This window comes from Erythrolamprus reginae, chromosome 7 (assembly GCF_031021105.1).
Source record: "Erythrolamprus reginae isolate rEryReg1 chromosome 7, rEryReg1.hap1, whole genome shotgun sequence".
Classification (NCBI taxonomy): domain Eukaryota; kingdom Metazoa; phylum Chordata; class Lepidosauria; order Squamata; family Dipsadidae; genus Erythrolamprus; species Erythrolamprus reginae.
Window position 1 is genome coordinate 4,656,051 of NC_091956.1, and position 15,765 is coordinate 4,671,815.

The window sequence follows — 15,765 nt, forward strand, 5'->3', positions numbered from 1 at the left end:
ATAGGCCCGGGGGAAATAACTCAGTTCCCCCATGCCTGACGACAAAGGCGGGTTTTGAGGAGTTTATGAAAGGCAAGGATGTTAGGGGCAGTTCTAATCTCTGAGGGGAGCTGGTTCCAGAGAGTCGGGGCCGCCACAGAGAAGGCTCTTCCCCTGGGGCCCGCCAACCAACATTGTTTAGTTGACGGGACCCGGAGAAGGCCGACTCTATGGGACCTAATCGGTCGCTGGGATTCGTGCAGCAGAAGGCGGTCCCTGAGATATTCTGGTCCGATGCCATGAAGGGCTTTATAGGTCATAACCAACACTTTGAATTGTGACCGGAAACTGATCGGCAACCAATGCAGACTGCGGAGTGTTGGTGTAACATGGGCATTTTTGGGAAAGCCCATGATTGCCCTCGCAGCTGCATTCTGCACGATCTGAAGTTTCCGAACACTTTTCAAAGGTAGCCCCATGTAGAGAGCGTTACAGTAGTCGAGCCTCGAGGTGATGAGGGCATGAGTGACTGTGAGCAGTGACTCCCTGTCCAAATAGGGTCGCAACTGGTGCACCAGGTGAACCTGTGCAACCCCCCCTCGCCACAGCTGAAAGATGTTTCTCTAATGTGAGCTGTGGATCGAGGAGGACGCCCAAGTTGCGGACCCTCTCCGAGGGGGACAATAATTCCTCCCCCAGGTTGATGGACGGACAGATTAGCAATTAGCAATTCCCGGTCATATTTTTGTTCCGCGCAATCACAGAAGCAAAAGATGGGCGGAAATCACTGAAATCTCACTCACGCGAGTGTCTTCACATGGGATTTTGCTTGCTGCGCATGTCCAGAAGGGGGCGTGCAGCTGTGCACGCATCCCAAAATTTGCTATCGAAACGAAACACCTTACCGTTCCGGTAGCAGGCCATCCCTGCCGTACATCAAAATGAAACGCAACCGTAGTTGCAGCAGGCGCTCATCGTCAAAGCAAGCATGGCTTTTATTTTGGATAGGGAGCTGTACATGATCGCCCTCTTGTGGCGGACACAAGCTATGGACTTGGTCACAGGAAGAAAGGGAAACCCATACAAACGCCAGGGGTTTGATACCGTAACAGTGACAGCTGGGAACAGGAATCGCTTCATGAGTCATCGAAGAAGGGGACAAAACAAAAGCCCACCCCACCCGAGGAATTACAAAGCAGCAAAGGGATTTTATTGGGTGAGGTTGTGTGTGTTTGCTTTGCCTTGTGGCCCTGCCAGAAAAGGTAAATAAAAAAAACGGATAAATAAATGTGTAACAAAACATAGAAACATAGAAGACTGACGGCAGAAAAAGACCTCATGATCCATCTAGTCTGCCCTCATACTATTTCCTGTATTTTATCTTACAATGGATATATGTTTATCCCAGGTATGTTTAAATTCAGTTACTGAGGATTTGTCTACCACGTCTGCTGGAAGTTTGTTCCAAGGATCTACTACTCTTTCAGTCAAATAATATTTTCTCACGTTGCTTTTGATCTTTCCCCCAACTAACTTCAGATTGTGTCCCCTTGTTCTTGTGTTCACTTTCCTATTAAAAACACTTCCCTCCTGGACCTTATTTAACCCTTTGACGTATGTAAATGTTTCGATCATGTCCCCCCTTTTCCTTCTGTCCTCCAGACTATTCAGATGGAGTTCATGAAGTCTTTCCTGATACGTTTTATGCTTAAGACCTTCCACCATTCTTGTAGCCCGTCTTTGGACCTGGTCAATTTTGTCCATATCTTTTTGTAGGTGAAGTCTCCAGAACTGAACACAGGATTCCAAATGTGGTCTCACCAGCACTCTATACAGTGGGATCACAATCTCCCTCTTCCTGCTTGTTATACCTCTAGCTATGCAGCCAAGCATCCTACTTGCTTCCCCTACCGCCTGACTGCACTGTTCACCCATTTTGAGACTGTCAGAAATCACGACCCCTATACAGCTGTGTGCATTGTAGAGCCAGGCACCTATTTTCCCTGCCAATATTTGAACAGTGTGTGTTTGACAGTAAAGACGAGACGAGATGCTCAAATTTGATCCCAGTTTCTATGGTTTCTCTGCATTTTCTTTATTTTATGTGCTGAACTCTCGTCATGTGAGTCGTTAACCATTCGTTACCGGTCATCATTTATTTGTGTCTTGCAACAGTATTGTTGAACTGAGAGCCCTTCCAAGGCCTTAAATTTAATAATGGGCTACAAATGGCAAAGGCATTGTATCAAACTGCTTCCGACCCAGAACAGGGGTAGGAAAAGTTGGCTCTTCTATGACATGTGGACTTCAACTCCCAGAATTCCTGAGCTAGCATGATTGGCTCAGGAATTCTGGGAGTTGAAGTCCACAAGTCATAAAAGAGCCAACTTTGCCTACCCCTTGTTCTGTCGGGCTCTCTGGTAGACTCCTCCCAAAAATTCACAGGTACAAATTTCAGACACACACACGTTTGAAAATTCAAAACAATGTTCTTTATAAGGAAAATTCACTTAAACCAAGCCCTCTTTCTGTATAGCAAAGAGCACTGGTCTCCAAACAAACTGGCAATTGGTACAAGTTCCTTATCAGTTCTGTGATTCTTAGCTTGCAGCTGTGAGGCAATTCACAGTCCTTCTTTTACAAAGTGACACACACTTTGCTCTGGTTTAGTTTCAAAGCGGGGAAAAATCAGCACACAAAAGGTCAAAGTCAGCAAAGCAGGCACGAAACACAACGATCAGATAATCCTCCACAATTGCCAAACCCACAGGCTGCTATTTATAGCAGCCTCACTAATGACCACAGCCCCACCCAACCACAGGTGGCCTCATTTTCTTTGATAATAATCTCTCAGTTGTTGTTGCCTATGCATCGCTCTCCGCATGTGTGGCTGTATAATTAACTCTTGTTCCGAATCCAAGGAGGAGCTAGATAATTGATCTCCTTCTGAGCTGTCTGCCCCACTCTCCTCCTCCCTGTCACTCATGTCTTCTTGGTCAGAAGAGCCTTCAACAGCAGATTCCACCGGGGGCAAAACAGGCCTGCAGCATGTGGATGTCTCCCCCACATCCACAGTCCTTGGGGCAGGAGCAGGGCCAGAGCTAACCACAACACCCCTGAGTCCTGACCCAGAACCTTACAAGTCAGGGGGCTGTGAAACTTGATTTTAATGAAGGTTGCATCAGGGTTGTGTTTGACTTTGGAGAGCTTTCCCCCCTCCTTCTTTCCACAATTCTTTACTATAACAATTTCCCGATCTCTTCTACCAGATGTTATGGGCAATCATTTATTTCTTACTCTTCGTACTCCAATAAACATTTTATTTCTAAATTTATACCCCGTTGTTTAATAGTAAATTGCTTTTCCAGGCAGAAAAGCTATTTATACTATTGCATTTTTATGATTCAACTAACAAAAAATACAATAGTATAAATAACAGGATAATACAAAATCTAACAGAAGTTAATTTCTAGCACGGTAAATAGAAGTGGCTGTCCATTATAGATAGTTGATTGTAGATTAAATGGACCGACAGTATGTAAAACCTGGCATTAAAACTGTAGTATTAACATAGGATGTTGCTTGTCTTCTATCCAGATAAGGCTCTTGCTTGAGGCCACATAGTTTTAATCCAGTCCAATCCAGTCCTCGTGCAGCACTCTGCCTTGCCTCCAGAATTTGTGAATGCTCCAACACTGGAAGTTTTAAAGAAGATGTTGGATAACCATTTGTCAAAAGTCTTGTAGGGTTTCCTGCTTTAATTGAGGGTTGGACTAGAAGACCTCCAAAGTCCCTTCCAACCTCTTCTCTTCTCTTCTCTTCTCTTCTCCTCTCCTCTCCTCTCCTCTCCTCTCCTATCCTATCCTATCCTATCCTCTATGATTCTTCTCTTCTCCTCTCCTCTCCTCTCCTATCCTATCCTATCCTATCCTATCCTCTATGATTCTTCTCTTCTCCTCTCCTCTCCTCTCCTCTCCTATCCTATCCTATCCTCTCCTATCCTATCCTATCCTATCCTATCCTATCCTCTCCTCTCCTCTCCTCTCCTCTCCTCTCCTATCCTATCCTATCCTATCCTATCCTATCCTCTCCTATCCTATCCTATCCTATCCTATCCTCTCCTATCCTCTCCTCTCCTCTCCTATCCTATCCTATCCTATCCTATCCTCTCCTCTCCTCTCCTATCCTATCCTATCCTATCCTCTCCTATCCTATCCTATCCTATCCTATCCTATCCTCTCCTCTCCTCTCCTCTCCTCTCCTCTCCTATCCTATCCTATCCTATCCTATCCTCTCCTCTCCTCTCCTCTCCTCTCCTCTCCTATCCTATCCTATCCTATCCTCTCCTCTCCTCTCCTCTCCTCTCCTCTCCTCTCCTCTCCTCTCCTCTCCTCTCCTCTCCTCTCCTCTCCTATCCTATCCTATCCTATCCTATCCTATCCTCTATGATTCTTCTCTTCTCCTCTCCTCTCCTCTATGATTCTTCTCTTCTCTTCTCTTCTATGATTCCTCTCCTCTCTTCTATGATTCCTCTCCTCTCCTCTATGATTCTTCTCTTCTCTTCTCTTCTCCTCTATGATTCTTCTCTTCTCTTCTCCTCTCTCTTGTCTTCTCTTGTCTTCTCTTGTCTTCTCTTGTCTTCTCTTGTCTTGTCTTGTCTTCTCTTCTCCTCTCCTCTCCTCTATGATTCTTCTCTTCTCTTCTCCTCTCTCTTCTCTTCTCTTCTCTTCTCTTGTCTTCTCTTGTCTTCTCTTGTCTTCTCTTGTCTTCTCTTGTCTTGTCTTCTCCTCTCCTCTATGATTCTTCTCCTCTCCTCTATGATTCTTCTCTTCTCTTCTCCTCTATGATTCTTCTCTTCTCTTCTCTTCTCTTCTCTTCTCTTCTCTTCTCTTCTCTTCTCCTCTCTCTTCTCTTCTGTTCTCTCCTCCATTCTATTATTGCTTTCTCTTCTCTTCTATTTTCTCTTCTCTTCTCTTCTCTCCTCTCCTCTCCTCCATTCCATTCCATTCCATTATTTCTTTCTCTTCTCTCCTCTCCTCCTCCTCTTCTTTTCGTCTTCCCTCTTGAATCAAATAGCTTAAGAATAAACTGATTTAGATAAGTGAATAATTCCCACCGATGCATCTTGAGCAGACTTTCCTAAAAGCCGAGGATCAATTGGAGGCTTGTTTTAAACATCTTCTTTCCCGATTGGTTCCCATTGGTGTTTCAAGTATAAGAGATAATTCTGTTGTTCTGCCCCTACTCCCCTTGTTCACGATCTCCTTCCTGCTTGCCCCTAATGAGCGAGCGAGCCCGGTTTGCAGAAAAATGCTTTTAAATGTCATTGGTCTCTCGGGAAGCCATGCGATCCCGTTCAGCCCCCGGAAAGAGTGCTGCAGCGAAATCTTTAATCAATTATGTAGCAGCATTGTTTAATAGCAAGTCGGCTGACCCTAAAAGTCTTTCGTTTTGCTTCTGACGTTCATGTTGAAAGCATTCCACCAATTTTAGTAGGATACTGAGATCCCTGCCGGTCAGAGGATAGAACAAACAGTGACATATTGTCCCTTTGGCTCGCTTTCCTGGTGCCACTCAGTCTCGGTTGACGTTTAGTGCCTTTTTAGACAACAGCTAACTGTGACCCAAACATACATCGTAATATTTATTTTATTTATTTTATTTATTTATTCATTTGTCCAATACACAAATACATAGGAAGAAAAATAGACATGTAGTAATATATATAAGGGTAAAGTGAACTTAGAGGAGAGGATATATGAAAGAAAGAAAATATATATGATAGGTGAGAGAAAGGAAAGACAATTGGACAGGGGACGAAAGGCACACTACTGCACTTATTTAGATTTAGATTAAATTTAGATTTATTGGATTTATATGCCGCCCCTCTCCACAAACTCGGGGCGGCTCACAACAATAATAAAAAACAGTACATAATAACAAATGCAATACCCACCAATCTAATTATAATTTAAAATTAATAAATTCATAAAACAGTCCCAAAATATATAAAAACAGGCACACGGTCAATCAATCAAATGGCAAAACAACATGGGCAAGGGGGAAATGCTTTAGTTCCCCCATGCCTGACGGCAGAGGTGGGTCTCAAGGAGTTTACGAAAGGCAGGGAGGGTGGGGGCAATCCTAATCTCAGGGGGGAGCTGGTTCCAGAGGGTCGGGGCCCCCACAGAGAAGGCTCTTCCCCTGGGTCCCGCCAGACGGCATTGTTTAGTCGACGGGACCCGAAGAAGGCCGACTCTGTGGGATCTAACTGGTCACTGGGATTCGTGCGGCAGGAGGCGGTCCCGAAGATATTCTGGTCCGGTGCCATGGAGGGCTTTATAGGTGATGACCAACACTTTGAATTGTGACCGGAAACTGATCGGCAACCAATGCAAACTGCGGAGTGTTGGTGTAACATGGACATATTTGGGAATGCCCATAATTGCTCTCGCAGCTGCATTCTGCACAACACTTTTCAAAGGTAGCCCCATGTAGAGAGTGTTACAGTAGTTGAGCCTCGAGGTGATGAGGGCATGAGTGACTGTGAGCAATGACTCCCGGTCCAAATAGGGCCGCAACTGGCGCACCAGGCGAACTTGGGCGAACGCCCCCCTCGCCACAGCTGAAAGGTGTTGCCCCTTACTGGTCTCTTAGAAACCTGGAGAGGTCAATCGTGGAGAGTCTAAGGGAGAAATGTTGGGGGTTAGGGGTTGACACAATTGAGTCCGGCAATGAGTTTCACGCTTCGATAACTCGATTGTTGAAATCATATTTTTTACAGTCAAGTTTGGTGTGGTTTGTATTAAGTTTGAATCTGTTGCGTGCTCTTGTATTGTTGCGGTTGAAGGTGAAGTAGTCATTGACCAGTAGGACATTGCAGCATATGATCTTGTGGGCAGTATTCAAATCGTGTTTTAGGCGCCGTAGTTTTAAGCTTTCTAGGCCCAGGATTGTTAGTCTGTTTTCGTAGGATATTCTGTTTCGAGTGGAGAAGTGTCTTCTTTTATTTCCCCTGAAAAGTTTTCAAAAACCACGATTTATTTATTTATTCGATTTTTTTAATGCCGCCCTTCTCCTTAGAGTCAGGGCGGCTTACAACATGTTAGCAATAGCACTTTTTAACAGAGCCAGCACATTGCCCCCACAATCTGGGTCCTCATTTTACCCACCTCGGAAGGATGGAAGGCTGAGTCAACCTTGAGCTGATGATGAGATTTGAACTACTGACCTACAGATATAACAGTCAGCTTTAGTGGCCTGCAGTGCTGCACTCTACCCACTGTGCCACCTCGGCTGTATAAATGTCTCTATGATGAGACATTGGTTCCTCAAAGTGGCCTAATTCATCTAACATTTTCATAAATGGCCATGTCTAGTTTAATGAAAAGAAGGACTAGGATAGCAGTCTTCCAGTACACTGGTACCTCTACTTACGAACTTAATTCGTTCCATGACCAGGTTCTTAAGTAGAAAAGTTTGTAAGTAGAAGCAGTTTTTCCCATAGGAATCAATGTAAAAGCAAATAATGCGTGCAAACCCATTAGGGAAGAAATAAAAGCTCAGAATTTGGGTGGGAGGAGGAGGAGGAAGAAGAGGAGGAGGACAGTCGCTGCCGAAGGAAGAAGGTGAAGGGAGGGGAATCAAAAAGATCCAAAACATTAAGGCTTAAAAAAAAAAGAGGGACTCTGAGACGGTGAGGAGGAGCATGCGCCTCCCACACAGTCGGCGTGAGGCTGCCACCCATACAATGCGCCAGAGAGAGAAACCCAGGCGGGTGAGAGGGGGGAACCTCTCTCTCCTTTGACCAAAAGGCTGCTGCTGCTACCTGCTTCCTCTTCCTTCCCATGCTGAAGGGCTCCCCTCTCCTCTTGCTCACTCGCTTTGTTAGCCAGCACCTTTCCTTCACTGTGGTGGGTCCTCTGTTTGGCTGAAGCCGAGATGATCCAGCGAGGGCGAAGCGCCCCCTTTTGCCTTTCCGCACCCAGACACTCCGGGAGGCAACCTCGTGCCAGGTGTATGGAAGTCAGTGCGAGGGAGTCACTACAGCGAAATGGTTTATTCCCCCTCCAAGTGCCCAGAGAAAGGAAAAAGCTCCGTTCCCTCTGGGCTGCCCAGAGCAAAGGGAGAGTTTCTTTTCTCTGGACACTGGCAAATGTTTATTCCCTCTCCAAGCGCCCAGAGAAAGGAAAAAGCTCCGTTCACTCTGGGCTGCCCAGAGCGAAGGGAGAGTTTCTTTTCTCTGGCCACTGGCAAATGTTTATTCCCTCTCCAAGCGCCCAGAGAAAGGAAAAAGCTCTGTTCGCTCTGGGCTGCCCAGAGCGAAGGGAGAGTTTCTTTTATCTGGACACTGGCAAATGTTTATTCCCTCTCCAAGTGCCCAGAGAAAGGAAAAAGCTCCGTTCACTCTGGGATGCCCAGAGCGAAGGGAGAGTTTCTTTTCTCTGGCCACTGGCAAATGTTTATTCCCTCTCCAAGCGCCCAGAGAAAGGAAAAAGCTCTGTTCGCTCTGGGCTGCCCAGAGCGAAGGGAGAGTTTCTTTTATCTGGACACTGGCAAATGTTTATTCCCTCTCCAAGTGCCCAGAGAAAGGAAAAAGCTCCGTTCACTCTGGGCTGCCCAGAGCGAAGGGAGAGTTTCTTTTATCTGGACACTGGCAAATGTTTATTCCCTCTCCAAGTGCCCAGAGAAAGGAAAAAGCTCCGTTCACTCTGGGCTGCCCAGAGCGAAGGGAGAGTTTCTTTTATCTGGACACTGGCAAATGTTTATTCCCTCTCCAAGTGCCCAGAGAAAGGAAAAAGCTCTGTTCCCTCTGGGCTGCCCAGAGCAAAGGGAGAGTTTCTTTTATCTGGACACTGGCAAATGTTTATTCCCTCTCCAAGTGCCCAGAGAAAGGAAAAAGCTCCGTTCACTCTGGGCTGCCCAGAGCGAAGGGAGAGTTTCTTTTCTCTGGGCCCTGGCAAATGTTTATTCCCTCTCCAAGCGCCCAGAGAAAGGAAAATGCTTTGCTCTCTCTGGACTGCCAAAGCCTCCTTAAGCGCCACCGAAAGGCTCCTCTGGCAGCCCTGAAAAGCCCTTTTTCTGCCATCAATCTTTTATATTCCTATATATGATACTTGTTTCAAATGTTATTTAGCTTACACTTAATTAGTAATTAATCAGGATGTAGCAGCTACCAAACTCCTGATATCATGCCAACGTGGACTAACTCAGCTCTTTTCTTATACTGTCTGCAAAAAGAAATACTAAATTGGCCTAATGATATGTGAAGGCAATTTCCCCCGTGGTATGCAAAACATTTTATGCAATGAATTACATTAACATATTGCTGAGGCTAAGAGAGATTGAATTATCTACGGAACCAACATGGTCTTACTATTTTGAAGTAAGCTGTCCTCGGGGCACAGTCAGTTGGTTCCATAGTTGCTTCCAGAATGTTTGGCTCTAAACGAAAGGCATTAGCAAAACTTGGGACCAGAGGTCTTCAAACATGGCATCTTTAAGGCTTGTGGACTTCAACTCCCAGAATTCTCTAGTCAGCTATGTGCCAGTGAAAATTAAGCTCGGGGAGGTCATCTGTGGGCCTGATCTAAGCACCCTGTGGGCTGGATCACACACACCCTTGAGTTTGACACCCTTGGTCTAACCCAGGTGTACGCAAATTTGGCTCTTCTATGACATTTTATTTATTTTATTTTTATTTATTTATTCATTTGTCCAATACACAATACATATGGAAGAGAATAGACATGAAGTAATATATATATAAAGATAATATGTAAAAATAGAGGAGGAGATATATGAAAGGAAGAAAATATACTGTATATGATATATGAGATAAAGGAAAGACAATTGGACAGCAGACGAAAGGCACTCTAGTGCACTTGTACTCGCCCCTTACTGACCTCTAAGGAACCTGGAGAGGTCAATCGTGGATAGTCTAAGGGAGAAATGTTGGGGGTTAGGGGTTGACACTATTGAGTCCGGTAATGAGTTCTACGCTTCGACAACTCGATTGTTAAAGTCATATTTTTTACGGTCAAGTTTGGAGCGGTTAATATTAAGTTTGAATCTGCTGCGTGCTCTTGTGTTGTTGCGGTTGAAGCTGAAGTAGTCATTGACCGGTAGGACATTGCAGCTTATGATCTTGTGGGCAATACTTAAATCGTGTTTTAGGTGCCGTAGTTCTAAGCTTTCTAGACCCAGGATTGATAGTCTATTTTCGTAGGGCTTTCTGTTTCAAGTGGAGGAGTGAAGGGCTCTTCTGGTGAAATATCTTTGGACGTTTTCGAGGGTGTTGATGTCTGAGATGTGGTATGGGTTCCAGACAGATGAGCTGTATTCATGGATGGGTCTGGCAAAAGTTTTGTAAGCTCTTGTGAGTAGTGTGAGATTGCCAGAGCAGAAGCTACATAGGATCAGGTTAACAACTCTAGAAGCCTTTGTGGCGGTATTGTTGGACTTCAATTCCCAAAATTCCCGAGGTAGCATGATTGGCTCAGGAATTCTGGGTGTTGAGGTCCACAACTCATGGAAGAGCCAACTTTGCTTATCCCTGGTCTAGCCTAACAAAGAAAAGGACTAGGGACAATACAATAGCTTGTTTTCTAGTACTGTGAGGAGCTATCCCAGAGAAGAGGGGTTGGGCTATTTCCCCAAAGCACCTGAGGACAGAATAAGAAGCAACGAGTGAAAGAGCATTAAAGAAGAGGTCCAACTTGGAAGCAGAGAAGAAATGTCTGGACAGTGAGAATAATTAATCCGTGGAACGGCTTATTATTATTATTATTTATTTATTTTTTATTTATTACTTGGATTTGTATGCCGCCCCTCTCCGAAGACTCGGGGCGGCTCACAACATTTATTATTATTATTATTATTATTATTATTATTATTATTATTATTAATTAAATTTGTATGCTGTCCCTCTCCGTAGACTCGGGGTGGCTCACAGCAGCAATAGAAAACAATGTACAATACAAATCTAATATTACAAAGTTAAAAACCCATAATTTAAAAAACAAGCACACAGCATACCATATATAAACTATATAGGCCTGGGGAAGATGTCTCAGTTCCCCCATGCTTGACGGCAGAGGTGGGTTTTAATTAGTTTATGAAAGGCAAGGAGGGTGGGGGCAATCCTAATCTCTGGAGGGAGCTGGTTCCAGAGGGTCGGGGCCGCCACAGAAAAGGCTCTTCCCCTGGGTCCTGCCAGACGACATTGTTTAGTCGACGGGACCCGGAGAAGGCCCACTCTGTGTGACCTAACTGGTCACTGGGATTCGTGCGGCAGAAGGCGGTTCCGAAGGTATTCTGATTTACAACAACTTCACAGCCGTTGTTGAAAAGATATACAAGCCTGTTCTCATTACTGCCATTTGGGCCCAACAATGCCTGGATTTGTTTGTAGAAGATGTTGTAAGTTACCCGAGGGGAGACGATAAAATTTATTCATTCATGAACCTAACAAGCATTTTACTCATTTATAACATCATGAGATCATAATGTACCTCAGAGAAGGATAACTCATAACTCTTCTCTTATATCACCAGCCTTTTTTTATCAGAAACTTATTGAAAAATATTATTGGCCCCACAGAGGTTTCTCCCTGCCTTTTCCAGCCCTGTTTCCCCCCAGGAGATTCCTAGAGAGGCCCCACGGAGGCTTCTCCTCGCCTTTTCTGGCCCTGTTTCCCACCAGGAGATTCCTAGAGAGGCCCCACGGAGGCTTCTCCCTGCCTTTTCTGGCCCTGTTTTCCCCCAGGAGATTCCTAGAGAGGCCCCACGGAGGCTTCTCCTCGCCTTTTCTGGCCCTGTTTCCCCCCAGAAGATTCCTAGAGAGGCCCCACGGAGGCTTCTCCCCACCTTTTCCGGCCATGTTTTCCCCCAGGAGATTCTTGGGGAGGCCCCACAGAGGCTTCTCACTGCCTTTTCCGGTTACAGTTTTGGAAGCTCGGGTTTGTAAATGGAAAATGGTCCTTGAGAAGAGGCAAAAAATATCTTGGAACACCTGATTCTTATCTAGAAAAGTTTGTAAGTAGAGGCGTTTGTAGGTAGAGGCACCACTCTACTTGACAAATAAAATCAATCTTCAGATTGGCTTACTCTGAAACTGCATAGTTGCAATAGGGAAAAACAATTTTTTTCTTCAAATATAAACACAAATGATACAACAAGCCGTCTAGATTAGAACGTCACATTTTAACGATCAGATTATTGGGATGGTTTTATATTAAAATTAATTTCCAAATCCAATCCTTTTTTTTTACTCTACTGTTAATTGATCCCCAACTGAATTCTAGCTTATGATTCTCATTTCATCTGTAAACTGCTTATAAACAGCAATTCACAGTTATTTGATCTGTTGATTCAGTATTGCTACAGGAGTAGAGCTGAGCTCAGATTGATTCTAAAACATTAATGCTCTTCAATTAGTTGCATTCTGTAATTCCCCGTGAATTACAAGCACTGTTAGTTTTCTAGCAATAAGCTTTAGTGCTTGAAGCAGGCAGTCTGCTTATAAAAAACTTATAGCAGCTTGAGATGATTAAAAGCCTGCTTACATTGGTGTTTGCTGACCGACCCAGCAACCTTCCTGGTTAAAATTAAACCCTAAAAAAAGTTTTTAATTCTTGATGTGCTCAATATTAACCGCATCAGTCCTTGCACGTTTTAAATGTTTTCCAAATTCAATTTAGCCTCGTACAACCCAGTCTGTTTTGCATTCGGATAAAATGCAAATACAGTGATACCTTGTCTTACAAACTTAATTGGTTCCGGGACGAGGTTCTTAAGGTGAAAAGTTTGTAAGATGAAACAATGTTTCCCATAGGAATCAATGGAAAAGCGATTAATGCGTGCAAGCCCAAAATTCACCCCTTTTGCCAGCCGAAGCGCCCATTTTTGCACTGCTGGGATTCCCCTGAGGCTCCCCTTCATGGGAAAACCCACCTCTGGACTTCCGTGTTTTTGTGATGCTACAGGGGAATCCCATCAGGGGAATCCCAGCAGCGCAAAAACAGGCGCTTCGCTGGCAACGGAAGTCCGGAGGTGGGGTTTCCCAGCGAGGGGAGCCTCAGTGAAATTGCAGCATCGCAAAAACAGAGAGGTCCGGAGGTGGGGTTTCGAGGACATCAGTGTTTTTGCGATGCTGCGATTTCACTGATGCTCCCTTCGCTGGGAAACCTCACCTCTGGACTTCCGTTGCCAGCGAAGCGCTTGTTTTTGCACTGCTGGGATTCCCCTGCAGCATCGCAAAAACACAGAAGTCCGGAGGTGGAGTTTCCCATGGAGGGGAGCCTCAGGGGAATCCCAGCAGCGCAAAAACGGGCGCTTTGGCTGGCAAAAGGGGTGAATTTTGGGCTTGCACACATTAATCGCTTTTCCATTGATTCCTATGGGAAACATTGTTTCATCTTACAAACTTTTCACCTTAAGAACCTCATCCCGGAAATAATTAAGTTTGTAAGATGAGGTATCAGTGTACTTAAAACACTTCCATACTTCTGTCGAAGAAATACAACACTTAAAACCTTGCTTCCAAGTGAAAAAAAATATTGAAACCATTTTATGATCTCTCTTGATCAATATTGACACAAAAATGCAGAGCGATAATATTAGAGCAATATTCATTGCAAACCTTTGCTCCTGTTGAGAGGATCTCTTGAGGATTAGTATCTAATCCATGTTGGTGTTTTAAAACATTAAACATTTTTATCTGTTGATTTAGGCTGAGGATATATTAAATCAATGCGTAGCTATAGCCCGTTGCTTTACAAGTTTGACTGTTGATAGTTTTCTGTGTGAAGAAATTGCTGTCCTGCGGTGATCCATTACATTTCTGCCATTGGCTTGACAGGATCTTTTTCGTGATCGTGGGAGACATGATAGCAGTCTTCCAATATCTCAGGGGTTGCCACAAAGAAGGAGTCCAGCCTAGGAGTGGTCGGGCGGTAGGAAAAGCAAGTAGGATGCTTGGCTGCATAGCTAGAGGTATAACAAGCAGGAAGAGGGAGATTGTGATCCCGCTATATAGAGTGCTGGTGAGACCCCATTTGGAAGACTGTGTCCAGTTCTGGAGACCTCACCTACAAAAAGATATGGACAAAATTGAACGGGTCCAAAGACGGGCTACAAGAATGGTGGAAGGTTTTAAGCATAAAACGTATCAGGAAAGACTTCATGAACTCAATCTGTATAGTCTGGAGAACAGAAGGGAAAGGGGGGACATGATTGAAACATTTAAATATGTTAAAAGGTTAAATAAGGTTCAGGAGGGAAGTGTTTTAAATAGGAAAGTGAACCCAAGAACAAGGGGACACAATCTGAAGTTAGTTGGGGGAAAGATCAAAAGCAACATGAGAAAATATTATTTTACTGAAAGAGTAGTAGATTCATCCTAAGATAAAATACAAAAAAATAGTATAAGGGCAGACTAGATGGATCATGAGGTCTTTTTCTGCCGTCAGTCTTCTATGTTTCTATGTTTCTATTCTCCAAAGCATTTGGGGGTATAACAAGAAGCAATGGGTGTAAATTAAATTAAGATCTTTAAATGAGAGCCCAAAATAATGTTATTTTAGATCAGGGGTCCCCAAACTTAGCAGCTTGAAGGCTTGTGGACTTCAACTCCCAGAATTCTCCACCCAGCTATGCATAACTGGCTGGAGAATTCTGGTAGTTGAAGTCCACAAGTCTTCAAGTTGCCAAGTTTGAAGACCTCTGTTTTACACCAGCTTACAGAAACACGGCATCAAGGACACTGGACTCCAAAAGTATTTTATCTTCAACTTTCATTGCAATGCCTTTGTGTTATTTCACAAAACGAGTCCCCATTCCTTCCACAAACAGCAATATTTCTTTCTCCGATGGCAAACAGATTTCAATTGGCATTTTAATTGCTGTATTATTCCCAGCTTGTAATTCGCCCCGAGATATATTTTGTTTTGACAGTTAATCATTATCTTCTTTTTTTTACAATAATAATATCATAGTTGCTTTTTGTTTGAAACCGAAGCTTCAAGAAGGTTGGGTAGATAGTTTTGCCTGCCTTTCATTTACTCGGTGGTGGGCGAACTGGTGGTTACATTATTTGACCCTCACCTCTGTCCTGGTACAAGATGTTGTGTCATTTTTAGCGACAGATCTACTACTGGTGGCACAGAGGTTAGAATGCAGCACTGCAGGCGACTTCTGTTGACTGCCGGCTGCCTGCAAGTTGGCAGTTCGAATCTCACCGGCTCAAGGTTGACTCAGCCTTCCATCCTTCCACGGTGGGTCAAATGAGGACCCAGATGGTTGGGGGCAGTAGGCTAACTCTGTAAGCCTCTTAGAGAGGGCTGTAAAGCAGTGTAAATTGGTATATAAATCTAAGTGCCATTGCTAGTATGGTAATAGGTACTAAAGATAGGTTGAGATTTTGAAAATTATAAAACGTACAATGGTCGTCTAACCAGTTGTGGATATTTTATTTATTTTATTTATTTATTTTGTCCAATACACAATGAGAGTTTTAGTGGGTATATACACATAGTAAGGTTATAGAGGAGATACTAATAGTAAAATATATCTAAGAAATAATAGAAAAGAAGATGAAGTAATAGAACATATCAATGAAAGAATAGAAGAAGAGATATAGGAATAGAAGAAAGGTATAGGAGATATAGGAGAGCAATAGGACAGGGGACAGAAGGCACTCTAGGGCACTTGTATTCGATATCCACAACATATAATATAATTTTTTTTTTTATAACGGTCTGAAGGATATTTCCCACTGCCTTGTGAT